General features: G+C 41.6%; 1 protein-coding gene across 1 annotated transcript in view; it reads right to left on the bottom strand.

Moving 5' to 3' along the window:
- Positions 1 to 21,813, bottom strand: part of LOC139570935 (muscarinic acetylcholine receptor M3-like) — a 128,997-nt gene that overhangs the window by 7,096 nt on the left and 100,088 nt on the right. The gene's annotated exons all lie outside the window — the stretch shown is intronic.

Here is a 21,813-nt window from a genome sequence, read left to right as displayed (position 1 = left end):
AAATACCATTTCAATAAGAAATTGCCAAATTATATTAGCTGGGAGAGGGATGGAAATAGTTTAACGTTTAAATGTGAACTATTTTCATGCCATACTAAAATGGTACCCATTACAATTCAAAATTTCACTTTGAGTTGTTTAACTCTGTATAGAACTTTCTATGATGTCTCTGATCAAGGCTTTGTATGTTGGCCTTTCAGCCAACCTGGTCTCAGAGCATTTCATATTATTCTGGATGTAAATCCAAGACACTCCATTTAGAATGATACTGTATGTTATGTTTGGTATGGTTACAAAAGACAGATGGTTACTTAAGGCAACAAGAACATCTAGCAACTCAATGGTTGCGAGTTCGAATCTCATCACGTACAGCGTTAGCATTTTAGCTAATTAACTACTTACTAATTTTTAGCTACTTTGCATCTACTTAGCAAGTTAGCTAATCCTTCCCCTAAACCTACATATAATGTAACCATTTTAGCTAACCCTTCCCCTAACCCCTGGCCTAGCTAACGTTAGCGAGCTAGTTAACGTTAGCCACCTAGCCAGAATTCGTAACCTATCATAAATTTAGCAAATTTGTAACATATCGTAGGTTTTGCTAATTCGTACCATATAATAGGAATTGTAATTCATAACATATCATACAAAATGAGTGATGGACATCCACAAATTAATGCATACCATGCTAAATGTAACATATCACTAAATGGAGTGTCTCGGATAGGGCTGTGGCGGTCATGAAATGTTGTTAGCCAGTGATTGTTAAGCAAATAGCTGCCGGTCTCACGGTAATTGACCATTAATTAACATAAACACATTTAGTATCTCCTTGCTTCCAAGCATAGCCTACAGGCCACTGAGGCAGACCTTTGGAACATCTACATTTTAGTTTAATAGTATAATAAATCCTTTGAATATAGCCTACACCATCACAATAAATCCATTATTTATTTTAGACAGGTCTAAAGAAACATGAAATTAAGAAATGTAGTCTATTTTAGAAGAACAGAGTAGCATACTCTGAGTTGTCCTCATGTTAGGCTCTTATCTGGCTATGCCATAATGTCTCTGGGCTAAACTAGTTAATTTAGCAGACAATATTTGCTTAGAATTCCATGGCATTATTTTATATTGTTTTATAGTATGAAGAATACAATTGAACATTTTCTCCAAACGATTTGAGGGAGTGTTCACACATGCGGCTATTCTGTGTTGAGTGGTTAACAAAGAAACAGGTACTCCTATATGCTTAATTTAGAGTTATTTAAGTAACATTAGTTGTGATACAAATGTTGGGCTATATGTTTTGATTTTTAATACATTCTAAGGCTGCATGATGCGACTAATGATGATTTGAAAAAAGTCACATGAAAGGCATGAGCTCTGCTTTGTTTTTTTGCGCAGGCTGTACACACTTCATCAGTCTCTCATTCACAATTTGACAAGCACTTGATAATGCCTCGAATTCCCGGCTGCATCCCCTTCGTGTGGCCGTAATGCCCCCTAAAAAAATATTGTATTTTGCGGCCAGTGGCCGACGTGCTGTTGGGCTGAATGTAATAATTATAATTCCCTTCTCCCGGCTGCGTGCCGAAGCACCTCTCACTCATCAAGTCTTTCTCACAGGCTACAAGTGAAGACAGACACATCGGGGAGGCAACTGCACGTGTCTATCCAATTCCAAGGCACATCTTGAAGATATTGGAAGAACTGTGCACATTTACTTTATCAGCCAACAGGATAAGTCGGTCTAACGAACAGAAAAAGTACTAGCCTATGTCAATCTACTGTTCCTCATAGTACAAAAGTTGACCTATTCTCTGCAATAAATAAATATTCCAAACATAGTCTGGTACATTTGTGGGATGCGATAGATCCCAAATGAATACAACCACTAGCATAAAAAACTGTTTGAAGCAATGATCCTGACGCAACAGATGAGACTATTATCGTAAAATGTTTATAGCAGGAAAACACCATCCTCAAAAGTGACCACAAATGTGATTATGCATGGAATGAGTTTATTATAAAAGGTGCATTTTTTATGGTGAAAATGATCTTCCCCAAACTTGAAACTCACATGATGCGTATGTATGACAGCTAGTCTTTACACCCATTTTAAAGGAGATTAACTTCCTTCATTTAAGAAATTATTTGTCCACTTTAGTTGTGATACAAACCACCTTGGGGCGACAGGTAGCCTAGTGGTTAGAGCGTTGGACTAATAACCGAAAGGTTGCAAGATCAAATCCCCAAGGTAAAAATCTGTCGTTCTGCCCCTGAACAAGGCAGTTAACCCACTGTTCCTAGGCCGTTATTGAAAATAAGAATTTGTTCCTAACTGACTTGCCTTGTTAAATAAAGGTAAAAAAAATTAAAATATAATTATCAAAACATATAGGCCTATGGGCTAGGCTACATGAGGTGTGTGACTGATTTGAAAAAGTTGAGAGAATAAAAGCATGTGCTGTATCTTGCTGGGCATCATTCACAAGTGGTAATATATCATTCAGTGAGTGATAGGCTAATATTATCACACTATTATTGTTTTAATATTTTCTTTAGATATACAAAATAAATTATGTTTGCCATTTCTTTTTTTTGAATCGACCATTATCCCCCACCTGTCTCTAAAAAAACACATGTCATCTATGCATTTAAATAGCAAATGCAGGAAGCTTTTCCCATGCTTCATTTTCATGCCAGCCAGGTAGGCTATACTCCTGTTGTAAATATAAGCAATGTGCTCAATATTTGGAAAGTTGAGAAATAAATATAGTAGGCCTAGCCTACAGAAAGCTGATAGGATCCCCCTCTTTTTAATAGAGGCCATCACTCTATTTTTCACGTATTTGCAAAGCCTATAGAATTGTTGCGCAACATCAACTCATGGGCTCTCACAAAATATTTAGATTAGATTTTCGATCACATTTGCATTAATATCAGATTGATTAGAGGGACAATAGAGTCCTGAGTACCAGGCAGTTAGCAAGTTTGGTAGCCCACTAATGACCATCAGCAGCAGCAGAGGTTGGAGAAGTCTAATTACCGTGACTAAAAGTTCACATGGAAATTGACTGCTGTCATAACTCGTGAACGCTGGTGTGGCGGTAATAAGGTCACCATACTAGTCTCGGATTTATGTACAGAATAGTACAAAATGCTCTAAGACCAGGTTATCTCAGCTGCTACCCTGAGCCAGACTAGGTGAGGGGCACTAGAGGTGACCTGGCACCAGTGGGAACACCTGTCCCCCTCAGCACTGCTGCTATACCCCAACGGCCTGAGCTGCACAAGGGAAAGGAGAGTAACATGCGTTCACACACACACACACCATACCTGCCCCACTAGCTCTCAAACACTCACATCAAGATAAAAACAAAGAAGAAAGCCTTTACCTCAAACAAGGCACGTAAATGTTCACAAAGTGAATTCCGCTGAATGTGTGAAAAGATAAGGTGTCGCTAATGATGGCTAAACATCTTTAAATTGGCAAAAGTCCTGAGAGAAAATGTGTCTCTGTGAAGATTACAGATTGAACATTAGGAAATTAGCTTTCATCTTAAACTTCTCATTAAAAAGTAAAAACACAAACAACGAGAAAGAGAGAGAGAGAAGAGAGAGGGATACAAAGAGAGAGAGAGAAGAGAGAGGGATACAAAGAGAGAGAGAGACAAAGGGAGAAAGAGAGAGAGAGGAGAGAGAGGGATACAGAGAGAGACAGAGAGAAGAGAGAGAAGAGAGAGAAGAGAGAGAAGAGAGACAGAGAGACAGAGAGACAGAGAGACAGAGAGACAGAGAGACAGAGAGACAGAGAGACAGAGAGAGAGACAGAGAGAGAGACAGAGAGACAGACAGAGAGACAGAGAGAGAGAGAGAGAGAGAGAGAGAAGAGATACAAAGACAGAGAGAGAGAGAGAGAAGAGATACAAAGACAGAGAGAGAAGAGATACAGAGAGAGAGAGAAGAGATACAGAGAGAGAGAGAAGAGATACAGAGAGAAGAGATAGAGAGAGAGATACAGAGAGAAGAGATACAGAGAGAAGAGATACAGAGAGATACAGAGAGATACAGAGAGAGAGAGAGAAGAGATACAGAGAGATACAGAGAGAGAGAAAAGAGATACAGAGAGAGAGAGAGAGAAGAGATACAGACAGAGAGAGAGAGAGAAGAGATACAGAGAGAGAGAGAGAGAGAGATACAGAGAGAGAGAGAGAGAAGAGATACAGAGAGAGAGAGAGAGAGAGAGATACAGAGAGAGAGAGAGAGAGAGAGATAGAGAAGAGAGAGAGAGAGAGAGAGAGAGAGAGAGAAGAGATACAGAGAGAGAGAGAGAGAGAGAGATACAGAGAGAGAGAGAGAGAGAGAGAGAGAGATACAGAGAGAGAGAGATACAGAGAGAGAGAGAGATACAGAGAGAGAGAGAAGAGATACAGGGAGAGAGAAGAGATACAGAGAGAGAGAAGAGATACAGAGAGAGAGAGATACAAAGAGAGAGAGAAGAGAAGTGGAAGAGAGAGAGAGTCACAATCTCCCTGGGGATTGTGACTCCCTGGGGCTACTGTACCATGCTCACAGGATGTGGTTGATCTAAGCCAGAGTCCCAAGGGAATTATTCCTACTTTAACATGACAAGGGACAACCACCACACCAAACAATTACCCCATGGGGTCAGAGATACAGGCCCTCAAATGTCAGAATTTGAAAGTGTGATACAACACAGGGACACTTAATAACAGTGATGAGAAAACTGTTGTCTTTTTGTCACACAACAAATCTTATAGTTTTACCCATGGTATCTGTGTTTACAGTTACATTGTTTACGAACAATTAAGTAAACAAGCTCATAATTTTGGGTTATGATGGAGAACGACAGTTTAACTAATCTTATGAGGCATTTGTAGTTACATTCTTCAAGAATCAATGGGTATTCATAAAACAATCCTAAATGGATGTACCGATCGCAGAATGCTCTTTTAAATAGCTGCGGCTATGAACTGTCTCCAGGCATGTATTTTTAGAGAAAGAAAAATGAGAATGGACTCTACCTACATGTGTATTTATCCTACTGTTTTTATCAAACAAATGTCCGTTTTTTTCACATCCTTACACAACCTGTTATTTGACATTTTGAAGCATTAAGTCAAAAATCCAATAACCTTTTTTTTGACTGCCCAATGGATGAATCTGGCCCATTTCTGTTTTTATCATCAAAAACGTATCCAGACCAAAGATTGAACACCACAACACAGGACACAAAACATTACTTGATTTAAAAAAAAATGTTTAAGACACTCCAGAAAAATGAAAACAATAAAAATATGATAATGACTAAATAATGTTTATGGGGGAATTCACCTAGCACCACCAAAGCATAACACCTGCCTACATGGCTGATGTGCAGCAGGTTTTTTGTACTTCAAAGCGTAGAACATTACAGATGCTGCAGGGAGAAATGATGGCACCATTTCAAACCATGAACCAGATATGATATACAATTGCACTAAACTACATAGCAGTTTATAATAATAAACCTTGATTGAAATTTCCTTGAATTCCAACTATGACTATACCAGCCCAAGGCGCACGTTTGCACATACAGTACTAAATATGAGCTGGTCTTGACAGAGTGAGACATGAGCTGAGTGGGCAGTACAACTAATTCTGCCAGTGTGAATAAGCACTAATCAGTCCCTACTGGGTGTGCCTCTACTACTAATGAATTCTGGAGCATGTCATAGATACACTACCGTTCAAAAGTTTAGGGTCACTTAGAAATGTCCATGTTTTTTTAAAAGAAAAGCAAATTTTTTGTCCATTAAAATAACATCAAATTGAAAACCGAAATACAGTGTAGACGATGATAATGTTGTAAATGACTATTGTAGCTGGAAACGGTTGATTTTTAATGGATATCTACATAGGCGTACAGAGGCCCATTATCAGCAACCTTAACTCCTGTGTTCCAATGGCACATTGTGTTAGCTAAACGAAGATTATCATTTTAAAAAGGCAAATTGATCATTAGAAAACGCTTTTGCAATTGTTTGCACAGCTGAAAACTATTGTTCTGATTAAAGAAGCAATAAAACTGGCCTTATTTAGACTAGTTGTGTATCTGGAGCATCAGCATTTGTGGGTTCGATTACAGGCTCAAAATGGCCAGAAACAAAGACCTTTCTTCTGAAACTTGTCAGTCTATTCTTGTTCTGAGAAATGAAGGCTATTCCATGTGAGAAATTGCCAAGAAACTGAAGATCTGGTACAACACTGTGTACTACTCCCTTCACAGAACAGCGCAAACTGTCTCTAACCAGAATAGAAAGAGGAGTGGGAGGCCCCGGTGCACCACAGAGCAAGAGGACAAGTACATTAGGGTGTCTAGTTTGAGAAACAGAAGCCTCACAAGTCCTCAACTGGCAGCTATACATAACCAATGGCCAGACTGACATATACCACATATACCAGACCTGGGTTCAAATACATGTGTATGTATTTGAGTATCTGGTATTTAAAATACTTTTTAGTTTGTATTTGAGTATTTTTTTCATTTTTCAGTACACTATAATTAATCTGGCTAACCTTGTTTGTGCTCTTTTATTATGATAGGCAGTGAGGAGAGCACTTTTTATTGAGGCATCTTTAGTAGCGACTCAAAGTACTACAAGTCAAAGTACAAAGTGTCTCTCTGGAATGCTTACATTGGCATCATTACTTATAAACAGGAACATTGAAGTCAACTAGAGCTCAATGAGATACAATAACGATACCAGGAAAGGAATTCATATGTGCTTGTCTATCCTCTATGCCAGGGATTAGCTGTATACCAGATCATTCTGTAAGCCAGGGTACTGTTATATATCAGAGGGGAGAAGAGGCTTCTGGAGGCTTCTGATAGGAGGCCATACAAGTTAAGAGTATCAATTTCCTAAGAGAGATAATTGGTTAGTTCACTTTCAATACTCAGACATAAAGCAAGGACAATTGTGTCAAAAGTGTATTCTCTCATGCACCTTGCTCTTTTTTTAAATGTATTTTTACCATACTGCAAACCTTTTTTTCTTCACATTTTGACTTTCCCTAAACAACCAAGAAATGTGTCTCTTATCAATAACCAGATACTATTAGTCAGTCTTCAAGGGGGGAAATCCAGAGGGGGAAAACGATGTTGTTCCGTTTTTGACAGCTGCCAAAGGAACATGTGATTTCACACATCCTGACCTCCGTGGAGGGTCTCCGTTTCTGACAGCCTCTCTAATAAGCCTGGTGGAATCCACAAAGCCTCCCGCGCCAGGCTCAGTGAGGGATCTATCAAATTCAAGGCTAGGCACTTCACTGACAGTACAACACACACAGTGTCCTAGATCTTAAGCCTGCTATCTACGCATGAAGGGGAGGAAAAAATGATATCAATCAATATTATGAACAATAAAGTCAGCACCTATGGGGTGTAGTGTACAGAGTAAAATATGATCTAGCGTGTAGATTATAGCCTACCTCTAGCTGTACGGTGTATCGTATCTGTCCATTCTAAAAAGCTCTCAGTACACTCTAAATTACATAATCCCTTGTTAAGATGTTATCTCAAAGTGTACATTCAACCCCTCACAATAAAGTGTGAGATTCTCTACACATTTCCGTTTCAACGATACACTATCACGATCCATCCTTAAAAGGCAGTGTGGCTAGTTGCCTATTGAACAGACACTCAAGGGAGAGAAAAAGCACACACTCAAATGTAAACACGCCTTAGCACGAGGAAAGATTTCTTTAAATGTGAGCTTGGAATCTGCCCGAGAAACTTACGAGTGATCACACCCCATGTACAGAGAGCGTAACTCTTCTCAACAACACGTTATTGTGTATATGTGAGAAAAGAGGTACGGATCCCTCTTCAGGGTCTAGGACAGAGAGCCCATTTCTCTGTGAAGTGGTGGAGACCATGACTACAAGAGCTTTACTGTATACTCTCTCTCTCTCCCCTCTCACTATACACACAATTGTTCACCCCAGCTCAAACACAGCAGAGGATACAGAGTCAACAGACCAAATACTAGGACGTCCTGGTGAAAATAATCTATATATAAAGCTCCATTGAACAGAGGGTGTTGTCCGTGGAAACTTGGCTGGAATACAAATATTTCTAAAAGGTTTTAAGTAAGGCTTGTACAGAATGTTAAGAGATGGCTATTGGATTACAATAGCAATGTTGTTGTTGTTTTTAGGACTTATGGGGCTCTATTTTTGTCTAGCATTAAGGCAGCGCTATTGTCAAACGCACGCTCATTGGTAATTTCAACTTGTAAAAGCCGGCGCTCTGCTATTATTCAACACTTGCACCACGGTTAGTAATTAAGATGTCTAACATCAGCTTGATTGCTCTGAGGTGGGAGGGGTGGAAATATTTGAGGTGTGTCCTGAAAAATGTGTGCCAAAGTGCCAATTTCTGTACATAATTAAGACCCACCAAAAGCTGGTGTTAGCGGTAGGCCTAAGGCAGGTGGTTATGGCATCAATTTTTCCAACGGAGGTACTCTGTAGCCTATCACCAATGTTTAATAAAATATCACCTTTGGGAGCAGGAAAACCATAAACAGACGTTCCCCTTTTCTTCTTTTCATTGGATGTGCCTTCAGAAAGTATTCACGCCCTGTCACTGCCTACTCCTGCTCCCTCCCTCTGGTGCTCAATGTCGCCGGTCTACTAACCACCGATCCTGGCTTCATTATTACGCACACCTGTTCCCCTTCATTACGCACACCTGGTCGTCATTCCCTCCTTGATTACTCCCCCTTTATTTAGCCCTCAGTTGTCTTCAGTCACTTGGCGTTTATTGTTTTCTCATGTTCAGTATGCTCCTCATGTTTGTTCATCTGTATTGGTTCTTTGTTAAATTCATCTTCTGCACCTGTTCTCTGACTCCCGGCATATACGTGACACACCCCATGACTTTTTTAAAAGTCTGAATTTAAAATGCATTACATTGAGATTGTTTGTCACTGGCCTAGACACAATACCCCATCATGCCAAAGTGGAAATACATTAAGACATTTTTACAAATTAACGAAAAGTAAAAATCTGAAATGTCTTAAGTCAATAAGTATTCAATCCCTTTGTTATGGCAAGTCTAAATAAGTTCAGGAGTAAAACTGTGCTTAACAAGTTCCATAATAAGTAGCATGGATTAACCCTGTGTGCAATAATAGTATTTAACATGATTTTTGAATGATTACCTCTTCTCTGTGCCACACACATACAATTAACTGTAAGGTCCCTCAGTCGAGGAGTGAATTTGAAACACAGATTCAACCACAAAGACCAGGGAGGTTTTCCAATGCCTCAAAGAGAACAGCACATTGAATATACACATAGTAAAGGTATTAATAACCAGCTTCAGGGATTTCATCATGAAGCCAATGTTGACTAGAACAGTTACACAGTTTAATGGCTGTGATAGGAGAAAACTGAGGATGGATCAACAACATTGTAGTTACAGTGCATTCGGAAACTATTCAGACCCCTTGACTTGTTCTGCATTCTGTTACGTTACAGCCTTATTCTAAAATGAATTAAAGTACCCGCCCCCCCTCAATCTACACCTATACCCCATAATGACAAAGCAAATACAGGTTTTTAGAAATGTGTGCAAATTTATAAAAAAACTAATTCAGACCCTTTATTCAGTACTTTGTTGAAGCACCTTCGGCAGCGATTACAGCCTCGATTCTTCTTTTGTATGACATACCTGTATTTGGGGAGTTTCTTCCATTCTTCTATGCAGATCCTCTCAAGCTCTGTCAGGTTGGATGGGGAGTGTCGCTGCACAGATATTTTCAGGTCTCTCCAGAGATGTTTGATCGGGTTAAATTAATCCAGAGCAAACTTGATGATTGAGTTGGAGGCGTGCAAGGCCACGCAGTCATGGGTGAACAGGGAGTACAGGAGGGTTCTGAGCACCCTTGTGGGGCCCCAGTGCTGAGGATCAGCGAAGTGGAGATGTTGTTTCATACCTTCACCACCTGGGTGGCGGCCCGTCAGAAAGTCCATGACTCAATTGCACAAGGCGGGGTTGAGACACAGGGCCTCAAGCTTAATGATGACCTTGGAGGGTACTATGGTTTTGAATGCTGAGCTGTATTCCTCATGTCCAGATGGGATAGGGCAGTGTCCAGTGTGATGGTGATTGCATTGTCTGTGGACCTATTGGGGCGGTATGCAAATTGAAGTGGGTCTAGGGTGGCAGGTAAGGTAGAGGTGATATGATCCTTGACTAGTCTCTCAGAGCACTTCATGATGACAGAAGTGAGTGCTACGGGCGATAGTCATTTAGTAAAGTAATCTTTGCCTTCTGGGTACAGGAACAATGGTGGCCATCTTGAAGCATGTGGGGACAGCAGACTGGGATAGGGAGAGATTGAATATGTCCGTAAACACATCAGCCAGCTGGTCTGCACATAATCTGAGGACGCGGCTAGGGATGCCGTCTGGGCTGGGAGCCTTGCGAGGGTTAAAACGTTTAAATGTCTTACTCACGTCGGCCACAGAGAAGGCGAGGGGGGGCCTGCAGTCCTTGGAAGCGGGCCGTGTCCGTGGCACTGTATTTTCCTCAAAGCGGGCAAAGAAGGTGTTTAGTTTGTCTGGAAAGTGTCCGTGACGGTGTCTGTGATGTGTCTGGTTTTCTTTTTGTAGTCCGTAATTGTCTGTAGGCCCTGTCACAAAAACTCAGCAAAAAAAGAAACGTCCCTTTTTCAGTACCCTGTCTTTCAAGGAAAATTCATAAAAATCCTGTTTCCCATGCTTGTTCAATGAACCATAAACAATAAACAATTGTGCGAATACCGCCATCTATCCATGGTTTCTGGTTAGGGGATGTTTTAATAGTCACAGTGGGTACAACATCTCCAATGCACTTCCTTATAAACTCACTCACGGAATCAGCGTATAAATCAATGGCATTCTCTGAGGCTGCCCGGAACATTTCCCAGTCCGCGTGATCAAAACAATGTTGAAGCGTGGATTCCAATTGGTCAGACCAGCGTTGATTAGTTTGAGTAACGGGTACATCGTGTTTGAGTTTTTGCCTATAGGGCGGTAGGAGCAAAATGGAGTCGTGGTTGGATTTGCGAAAGGGAGGGCGGGGGAGGGCCTTGTATGCATCACGGAAATTAGAGTAGCAGTGATTCAGTGTATTGCCTGCATGAGTGGCTGCATGGGTGCTACAGCTACTATATGAGTGCTATGCTGATAGAATTTGTTCTCAAATTTGCTTTGTTAAAATCCCCAGCTACAATAAATGCAGACTCAGGATATATGGTTTCTAGGTCGCATAGAGTCCAGTGAATTTCCTTGAGGGCCTTCGTGGCATCGGCTTGAGGAGGGATATACACGGCTGTGTAATAACTGACTCAGGCGATAATAATTATCTTGGGAAATAATATGATTGGCATTTGATTGTGAAACAGACAATGTTACAATCCCGGCTGTCTCTCTGGAATGCAACCCTTGCCCTAATTTCGTCTAACTTGTTATCTAGAGACTGGACATTGGCGAGTAATATACGCGGAAGTGGTGGGTGGTGTGCACGCCTTCGAAGTCTGACCAGGAGGCCGCACCGTCTACCTCTTCTGCGGCGACGTTGTTTTGGGTCGGCCTCTGGAATCAGATCCAATGTCCTGGGTGGTGGTGCGAACAAAGGATCCGCTTCAGGAAAGTCATATTCCTGGTCTTAATGTTGTTAAGTTGACGTCACTCTGATATCCAATAGTTCTTCCCGGTTGTATGTAATAACACTTAAGATTTTCTGGGGTAACAATCTAAAAAAACAAATACTGCATAGTTTCCTAAGGACTGTCGGCGCCATTTTGCAATTTTCCAACAAGATTTTGCAATTTTGTTGCAATTTTCCAACAAAACTCATTAATAAGGCATCATAAATTAGTCATTTACACTCAGTAAAAATCATCATGGCTGTGGGTAAAAACGACCATCTGAACAGCTCTGTGGAGCTTTTGGGCAGGTTAAACCCATTGTATTTTGGCAGATAGCGTGTCGTGTAGGAGTGATGTGGTCTGACGTAAGACAATGGGATTAACCTGTTACTGTGTAGCAAGGGCCCCAGGACCAGTGGAAGCAAAATAGCCCCATAACATTAAAGAACCCCCACCATATTTTACAGTATGGGTTCTTTTCTGCTTATGCATCCTTATTTCAATGCCAAATCCACCACTGGTGTGCGTGGCCAAAGAGCTCTATTTTCATGTCATCCAACAAATGTAAACGCCTGGAGTTTGCTTAACAGCATTGGCACACATACAGCATTGGAACCTGTGCTATGGTCAGATAACATGAAAGCCGAGCTCTTTGGCCACATACTATGTATTGGACACTCAGTAAGGCCTCATAGTAGAACAACCCCCCAGGAGAAAGTCGTCTCTGTGTTGACAGAGCCTTGGCTTGCGGGGATCCCTGTGTACTGTGGTTCACAGGCGACATGTCTTAGTGTCCTTGAAATATCTGTATCTCTCTTACTTTGATTAAATGTTCATAGTCAACACTGCTGCTTGCACTTTTGAAGAGTGTTATTTGTTTGTTTACCTCTTACAACATTAATATCTGCTCTTTAGATGTTTTGATACGGGTGTGATTTTATTCATTGTATCTGTTTAATGTTCAAAACAAATAATTGATGAATGCATGCAGAGATACCATGAGTTCACACCGAGGTCCCAGATTGCTATGAGGCTATTTGAAAGAAACAGCACAAAAGAAACCAGAGAGAAATGTATGTGGGTGAGAGAGCACATTTCAGATTGATTACCACCCAGGTAAAAACTTATTCCCAAATCCCTGTTTCAATTTCATACCTTTCTCCAAACCTGTAGTTGAAAACCGAACAAAAGCGGTGAAATTGATACACGGCCAATTGCTTGGCATTCCAGCAGCACAGCAAGTTGTTTTATAGCCTACAACTGTATATTTCACTGGGTGCTCACAAGCTAATGGGCCTTGAATGCTAATGGCAGAGGCGAGTGATAGATTAAACATGCTTACCGATTCCTACCTGTCCCGAGCTGCCAGGACCAGTGTTGCTTGGTCTGTCTGTCACTGTCCCCAACATTGATAGGGGAATAGCCAGTTAGTATCAGAAACAAGCCCTGAGCTCATTTTCCTTTTAGCAACTCTCATCACTTACATACAGAACAATCCGGGTTGATTGGTGCCTTGGCATACTGGGTTTATAAGTGGTGGCATAGAGCAGGTACAGTCCAGCTATAAGCACATTATGAGGATGAGAGTAATGACTACTCTTGACTATTGTCAAAGCATGGCACTATGAGAAAAAGGAGAAAAAAAAGGAGAAAAAGTCTTCAACTTTACTGGCATTGAAAATTGGGGCACTGCTAATATATGAGCCGTAGCCTAATATATACCCAAATAATGTGAGGAGAACCACAAAGCAGACCAGGCTCCAGAGACATGTTCTGTATTCAAAGAGTAAAATCTATGTAATTTCTTCTCAGTGCTTACAGTAAGTGTTATATAGTCAGAGGTACAGTATGTAAAAGGAGACGGCTCTACGCACCATCCGTAAAACATACCTTATAGCCAGGAAGCCAGCAGGTTGAGCTTGTATTCATACCTACTTTTAACACCCATGATTTATATAACACTGTGTCAGGTATGTCACACTCATCTCATCTCTGTGACAATTTTGATAATGGTTAAACACATTTCAGAATTGCTGTAGGCTACAACACAGTGGCCCACCAGTCTGATGATACCCAATATGTTTTTTCCCTTCACGGTAGCTGATCTAAAAGTGTAAAAGTTTGAGTATCCAACCCGAGCAAAATAAATAACTTGTATGCCCCCAGCAGCCTAACTCGGGTTGATGGTTCTCTGGAAGTCTGCCCTGTACTGCTTCCCTCTTTATCACAGCACCATTTTCTACTCGAGGACCTCTTGAGTCACTCTTTTTAGACGTCAAAACTGATCAAAGGGAGACTCGGTGGCCCTTAAACTTATTTAAACAGCCTTCAGCCTTGGTGTTTTACTCAATTCAAGATGGCGCCGGCAGAGATGGTTGCCTCGCTTCGAGTACTTAGAAGATATACATTTTTTAAAATGTATTTCTTACATTGTTACCCAAGGACATTTTAAGTCTTATTACATACAGCCGGGAAGAACGATTGGATATAAGAGCGACGTCAACTTACCAATATTACGACCAAGAATACGACTTTCCCGAAGCGAATCCTCTGTTTGGACCACCATCCAGGAAAAATGGACCTATTCCCAGAAGCCGACCCAAAACAACGGCGCCGCAAGAAGGGGCAGACGGAGCAGCCTCCTGGTCAGGCTCCGTAGACGTGCACATTGCCCAACGCTCCCGAGTATAGTACTCGCCAATGTCCAGTTTATTGACAGAAAGGTAGCTGAAATTCGAGCAAGGGTTTCCTTCCAGAGAGACATCAGAGATTGTAACATTCTCTGTTTCATGGAAGCATGGCTCTCTTGGGATATGTCGTCCGAATCGGATCAGCCACCGGGTTTCTCCATGCATCGCGCCGACAGAGATAAACTCCTATCTGGAAATGGCAGAGGTGTATGCTTCATGATTAGCGACTCATGGTGTAATCATAACAACATACAGGAACTCAAGTCCATCTGCTCACCCGACCTAGAATTCCTTACAATCAAATGCCGGCCATATTACCTCCCAATAGAATTCTCATCACAGCTGTGTACATTCCCCATCAAGCAGACACCAAGACGGCCCTCAAGGAACTTCACTGGACTCTATGTAAACTGGAAACCATATACATATCTTGAGGCTGCATTTTTTTGTAGCTGGGGATTTTAACAAAGCACATTTGGGAACAAGGCTACCTAAATTCTATCAAAATATTGATTGCACTATGCGCGGGTGTAACTGCTACTCTAACTTCCGCGATGCATACAAAGCCCTCCCACCGCCCTCCCTTTGGCAAATCCGACCACGATGCCATCTTGCTCCTACCGTCTTATAGGCAGAAACTCAAACAGGATGTACCAGTGACTAGAAACATTCAATGCTGGTCTGACCAATCGGAATCAACGCTTCAAGATTGTTTTGATAACGCGGACTGGGATATGTTCCGGTCAGCCTCAGATAACATCGATCTACACCCTGACTCGGTGAGTGAGTTTATAAGGAGGTGCATTGGAGATGTTGTACCCACTGTGACTATTAACTTCTTTGGGGTAGGGGGCAGTATTTTCACGTCCGGATGAAAAGCATGCCCAGAGTAAACGGCCTGCTACAAAGCCATAAAAGCTAGAATATGCATATTATTATATGATTTAGAAAACACTCTGAAGTTTCTAAAACTGTTTGAATGATGTCTGAGTATAACAGAACTCATATGGCAGGCAAAAATCAGAGAAAAAATCCAACCAGGAAGTGGGAAATCTGAGGTTGGTCAATTTTCAACTCAGCTCCTATTGAAGATACAGTGGGATATTGGTAATGTTGCACTTCCTAAGTCTTCCACTCGATGTCAACTGTCTTTAGAACCTTGCCTGATGCTTCTACTGTGAAGTGGGGCAAAATGAGAGGGGATTGAGTAAGGTCTACCATGACCTGAACATGCGCTGACCATGCGCGTTCATGTGAGAGGGAGCTCTGTTCCATCGCACTTCTGAAGAAAAAGGAATTCTCCGGTTGGAACATTATTGAAGAATTATGTTAAAAACATCCTAAAGATTGATTCAATACTTCGTTTGTCATGTGTTTACGGACTGTAATATAACTTTTTTAACTTTTCATCCGTACTTTCCGCTGGACCTGCCCGCGCATCGTGAGTTTGGAAAGTGTACTGAACGCTAGAACAACAAGGAGGAATTTGGACATAAATGATGGACATTATCGAACAAAACAACATTTATTGTGGAACTGGGATTCCTGGGAGTGCATTCTGATGAAGATCATCAAAGGTAAGTGAATGTTTATAATGTTATTTCTGACTTCTGTTGACTGCACAATATGGCGAAAATATTTGTGTCTTGATTGGGCTCTGGGCGCCGACCTCAGATTATTGCATGGTTTGCTTTTTCCGTAAAGCTTTTTTGAAATCTGACACAGCGGTTGCATTAAGGAAAAGTGCATCTAAAATTCCATGCATAGCACTTGTATTTTCATCAACATTTATAATGACTATTTCTGTAAATTGATGTGGCTCTCTGCAAAATCACCGGATGTTTTGCAACTTCTGAACATAACGCGCCAATGTAAACTCAGATTTTTGGATATAAATATGAACTTTACCGAACAAAACATACATGTATTGTGTAACATGAAGTCCTATGAGTGTCATCTGATGAAGATCATCAAAGGTCAGTGATTAATTTTATCTATATTTCTGCTTTTTGTGACTCCTCTCTTTGGCTGGAATAATGGCTGTGTTATTCTGTGAATATGCACTCACCTAACATAATCGTTTGGTTTGCTTTTGTCGTAAAGCCTTTTTGAAATCGGACACTGTGGCTGGATTTACAACAAGTGTATCTTTAAAATGGTGTAAAATACATGTATGTTTGAGGAATTGTAATTGTGGGATTTCTGTTGTTTTGAATTTGGCGCCCTGCAGTTTCACTGACTGTTGAAGAGGTGGGACGCTACCATCTCACGTACCCTAGAGAGGTTAAAACCTACCCTAACCAGAAACCGTGGATGTATGGCGGTATTCGTGTAAAACTGAAAGTGCGAACCACTGTATTTAACCATGGAAAGAGGTCTGGGAATATGACTGAATATAAACTGTGTAGTTATTCCCTCTGCAAATCAATCAAACAAGTGAAATGCCGGTACAGGGACAACGGCTCAGACACAAAATGTATGTGGCAGGCTCTACAGGAAATCACAGACTTCAAAAAGAAAACCAGCCACGTCACGGACACCGACGTCACACTTTCCAGACAAACTAAACACCTTGTTTGCCCGCTTTGAGGAGAATACAATGCCACCATCACGGTCCGCTAACAAGGACTGCACCCGCCGTGGCCGACATGAGTAAAACATTTAAACGTGTTAACTTTCGCAAGGCTGCTGGCCTAGACGACATATTAAATCACTCCCTATCCCAGTCTGCTGTCCCCACATGCTTCAAGATGGCCACCATTGTTCCTGTACCCAAGAAGGCAAAGATAAGTGAACTAAATGACTACCGCCCGTAGAACTCACTTCTGTCATCATGAAGTGCTTTGACAGACTAGTCAAGGATCATATCACCTCCAGCTTACCGGCCACCCTAGACCCCCTTCAGTTTGCATACCGCCACAACAGGACGATGCAGGCACATTCACACTGCACACTGCCCTATCCAATCTGTACAAGAGGAATACCTATGTAAGAATGGTGTTCATTGACTACAGCTCAGCATTCAACACCATAGTACCGTCCAAGCTCATCATCAAGCTGGAGGCCCTGTGTCTCAACCCCGCCTTGTGCAATTGGGTCCTGGACTTTCTGACATGCAGCCCCCAGGTGGTCAAGGTAAGAAACAACATCTCCACTTCGCTGACCCTCAACACTGGGGCCCCACAAGGGTGCATGCTCAGCCCCCTCCTGTAGTCCCTGTTCACCCACGACTGCGTGGCCATGCACGCCTCCAACTCAATCATCAAGTTTGCAGACGACACAACAGTAGTGGGCTTGATTACTAATAACGACAAGAGAGGCTAGAAGAGGGGAGGGCACTCAGAGTGGTGTCAGGAAAATAACCTCTCACTCAACGTCAACAAACCAAAGGAGTTGATCGTGGACTTCAGGAAATATCAAAGGGAGCACCCCCCTATCCACATCGAAGGGACAGCAGTGGAGAAGGTGGAAAGTTTTAAGTTCCTCTGCGTACATATCACAGACAAACTGAAATGGTCCACCCACACAGACAGTGTGGTGAAGAAGGTGCAACAGCGCCTCTTCAACCTCAGGAGGTTGAAGAAATGTTCTTGTCACCCACAACCCTGACAAACTTTTACAGATGCACAATTGATAGCATCCTGTCGGGCTGTATCACAGCCTGGTACGGCAACTGCACTGCCCTCAACCGCAAGGCTCTCCAGAGGGTGTTGCGGTCTGCACAACGCATCACCGGGGGCAAACTACCTGCCATCCATGACACCTACAGCACCTGATGTCACAGGAAGGCCAAAAAGATCACCAAGTACAACACCCACCTGAGCCACTGCCTGTTCACACCGTTACCATCCAGAAGGCGAGGTCAGTACAGCTGCATCAAAGCTGGGACCGAGTGACTGAAAAACAGCTTCTATCTCAAGGCCATCAGACTGCTAAACAGCTATCACTAACTCAGAGAGGCTGCTGCCTACATTGAGACCCAATCACTGGCCACTTTAATAAATGGATCACTAGTCACTTTAAACAATGCCACTTTAAATAATGCCACTTTAATAATGTTTACATATCTTACATTACTCATATCACATGTATATACTGTATTTTATACCATCTATTGCACCTTGCCTATGCCGCTCGGCCATCGCTCATCCATATATTTAAATGTACATATTCTCATTCACCCTTTTAGATTTGTGTGTATTAGGTAGTTGTTGGGAAATTGTTTGATTACTTGTTAGATATTACTGCACTGTCGGAACCAGAAGCACAAGCATTTCGCTACACTCGCATTAACATCTGCTAACCATGTGTATGTGACCAATAAAATGTGATTTGATTCTGATGAGGTCAGTAGATACACATTGTAGACTGTATGTGCTCAGGCAGTTTGGCAGTCCCAAGGAGATGAGACTGTGAAAATGTACAAAATAGCCTGAGTCTGAATATGGCTTCTCTTTTACTTCTCTATGTGCTATCTCTGTCGCTCTGCCTATGTCACAGTTATAGCTACAGGCTAATGCCTTTATCTCGCGCATTATGTACTGATAAGTGTCTGGAGTATGTGTGAGAAACGCTAAATCCCCTGGTGTGGAGACCAAAGCCATTATATGGTTATACTCTACTTCCCAATGTCCCAGAGTTTTCTCCACCTGGAATGAAAGTGCCTAGCACAAATTTGTCATCCATGGCCACATGTATATCATCTCCTAGTAGATTTGCTGACTGAAATATGAGTGCTTAAGATGAGCTCTACTCCACAGTATTTGTATTGGATTCATTTATTCTAAAATGCTTGTCTTGTGATGTGTTTGTACAGATATTTGACATGCCCAAGAACCAGCACTATGACGCACTAAGGGCAACAACAGTTCATTGTATATTTTCTAATCTAGTTCCAATGTCAACAGTGGTGTCTAAAGCTCCAAGATTTCAGTGAATTAAATGCTACGAATAATTTCTCACTCAAACAGGAGGACATGAAACATGATGAGGGCATATCATGTCTTGCTTGGAGGTCGTAATAGATGAAGTATAAACACAGCAACTAAAATCAGCAACAAACAGCATTTTGGTAATAACTCCGACAATTACTCAAAGACCCTATGATCAAAACAAAAATAATCTAATAAATTGTATTTTTTTGTATCACTGCATGTCTAATAATTCAGTGTGTGTGTTTATTTCATTAAAATAACTAATATATTTTGTATCATTTATTTCCCTGAGCCTCCTTTTGTAATTGAAACAGGTATAGACAGACACGCCAAGGAACCAACATTATGTTGTTATTTGAACTGTATTGAGGTGGGGTGTACTAATGGCATGTGGCCGAGAAGATTGTGGACATTTTTAAGCCCTTTGTTGTGTCTATGAGCACCCCCCACATTCATACCCTCTGCACTCCTCCACTGTAAGACAATACATATTACTGCAAATCCTCTATTGATGACTGGGTTCTTTCTTGTATGAAGTTGCTGTTCAATTGCTCTGCCATTATTATTATTATTATTATTGTATGAGGTATTCTTGGTGGGGTTACCCCTGTGCTGTGATGTGGGTTTTATAGGGTGTGTATTCTCTTTTCTCTCCACTGGCTATCTGGTAAACAGGCTACACTCTAGGCAGTCTCTTCTGCTGATGTGTGTGGGTCTGGTAGTGGAACTCTCTCTATTCTACTCTTTTCCTTTCGGCATGTTTAATACCTGCCTGGCGCCCGAACAAAATCTTTATCTTTACCTCTCTCTAAAAAACACTGCTACAACGTACTGAGGGCAACAACAGTTCATTGTATATCTTCTAACCTACACTTAACAAAAATATAAATGCAACATGTAAAGTGTTGGTCCCATGTTTCATGAGCTGAAATAAAAGATGCCAGAAATGTTTGTCACACACAATGCCACAGATGTCTCAAGTTTTGAGGGAGCGTACAATTGGCATGCCGACTGCAGGAATGGTCACTAGAGCTGTTGCCAAAGAATTGCATGTTAATTTCTCTACCACAACTCTTTTTTTATTTATTTGGCAGTATGTCCAACCTGCCTCACAACTGCAGACCCTGTGTAACCACGCCAGCCCAAGACCTCCACATCCAGCTTCTACACCTGCAGGATCATCTGAGACCAGCCACCTGGACAGCTGATGAAACTGTGGGCTTGCACAACCGAAGAATTTCTGCACAAACTGTCAGAAACGGTCTCAGGGAAGCTCATCTGCGTGCTCATCGTCCTCACCAGGTTCTTGACCTGTCTGCAGTTCGGTGTCGTAACAGACTTCAGTGGGAAAATGGTCACTTTCGATGACCACTGGCATGCTGGAGAAGTGTGCTCTTTACGTATGAATCCCTGTTTCAACTGCACCGGGCAGATGACAGACCATGTGTATGGAGTCGTGTGGGCGAGTGGTTTGATAATGTCAACGTTGGTATGGGCAGGCATAAGCTATGGACAATGAACACAATTGCATTTTATCCATGGCAATTTGAATACACAGAGATACCGTGACGAGATCCTAAGTCCAATTGTTGTGCCATTCATCTGCTGCCATCACCTCATGTTTCAGCTTGATAATGCACAGCACCGTGTTGCAAGGATATTCACACAATTCCTGGAAGCTGAAAATGTCAGTTCTTCAATGGCCTGCATACTCACCAGACATGTCACCCATTGAACATATTTGGGATGCTCTGGTTCGATGTGTACGACAGTGTGTTCCAGTTCCCACCAATATCCAGCAACTTCGCACAGACATTGAAGAGAAGTGGGACAACATTTCACAGGCCACAATCAACAGCCTGATCAACTCTATGCGAAGGAGTTGTGTTACTCTGCATGAGGCAAATGGTGGTCACACCAGATACTGACTGGTTTTCTAATCCACGCCCCTACCTTTTTTAAATGTATCTTTGACCAACAGATTCATATCTGTATTCCCAGTAATGTGAAATCCATTGACTAGGGCCTAATTAAATTATTTCAATTGACTGATTTCCTTATATGAACTGTAACTCAGTAAAATCTTTGAAATTGTTGCCTATTGCGTTTATATTTTTGTTCAGTGTAGTTACAATGTCAACAGTGGTCTCTCAAGCTCTAAGATTTCAGTGAATCACGTGATGAATAATTTATCACACAACAAGAGGACATGAAACGATAAGGGCATATCAAGTTTTGCGTGGAGGTCGCAATTGCTGAAGTGTAAACACAGCAACTAAAATCAACTAAAACCAAGAGCCTCGTTTTGCCATTGCAATGCTCAGTCTAATTGCGTGGGCGTGTTAATACAGATTGGAATATATTTACATACACAGCCCTGATTGGCTGATAGGATCATCTACTCCAGTCCTCGGGGGCCTGATTGGTGTCACACTTTTTCTCCATCCCTAGCAAACACAGCTGATTTAATCAAATTGC

The sequence above is a fragment of the Salvelinus alpinus genome, chromosome 3, assembly GCF_045679555.1.
Source record: "Salvelinus alpinus chromosome 3, SLU_Salpinus.1, whole genome shotgun sequence".
NCBI lineage: Eukaryota > Metazoa > Chordata > Actinopteri > Salmoniformes > Salmonidae > Salvelinus > Salvelinus alpinus.
The sequence above is the reverse complement of the archived record's forward strand: the minus strand, read 5'-3'. Positions and strand labels throughout refer to the sequence as shown.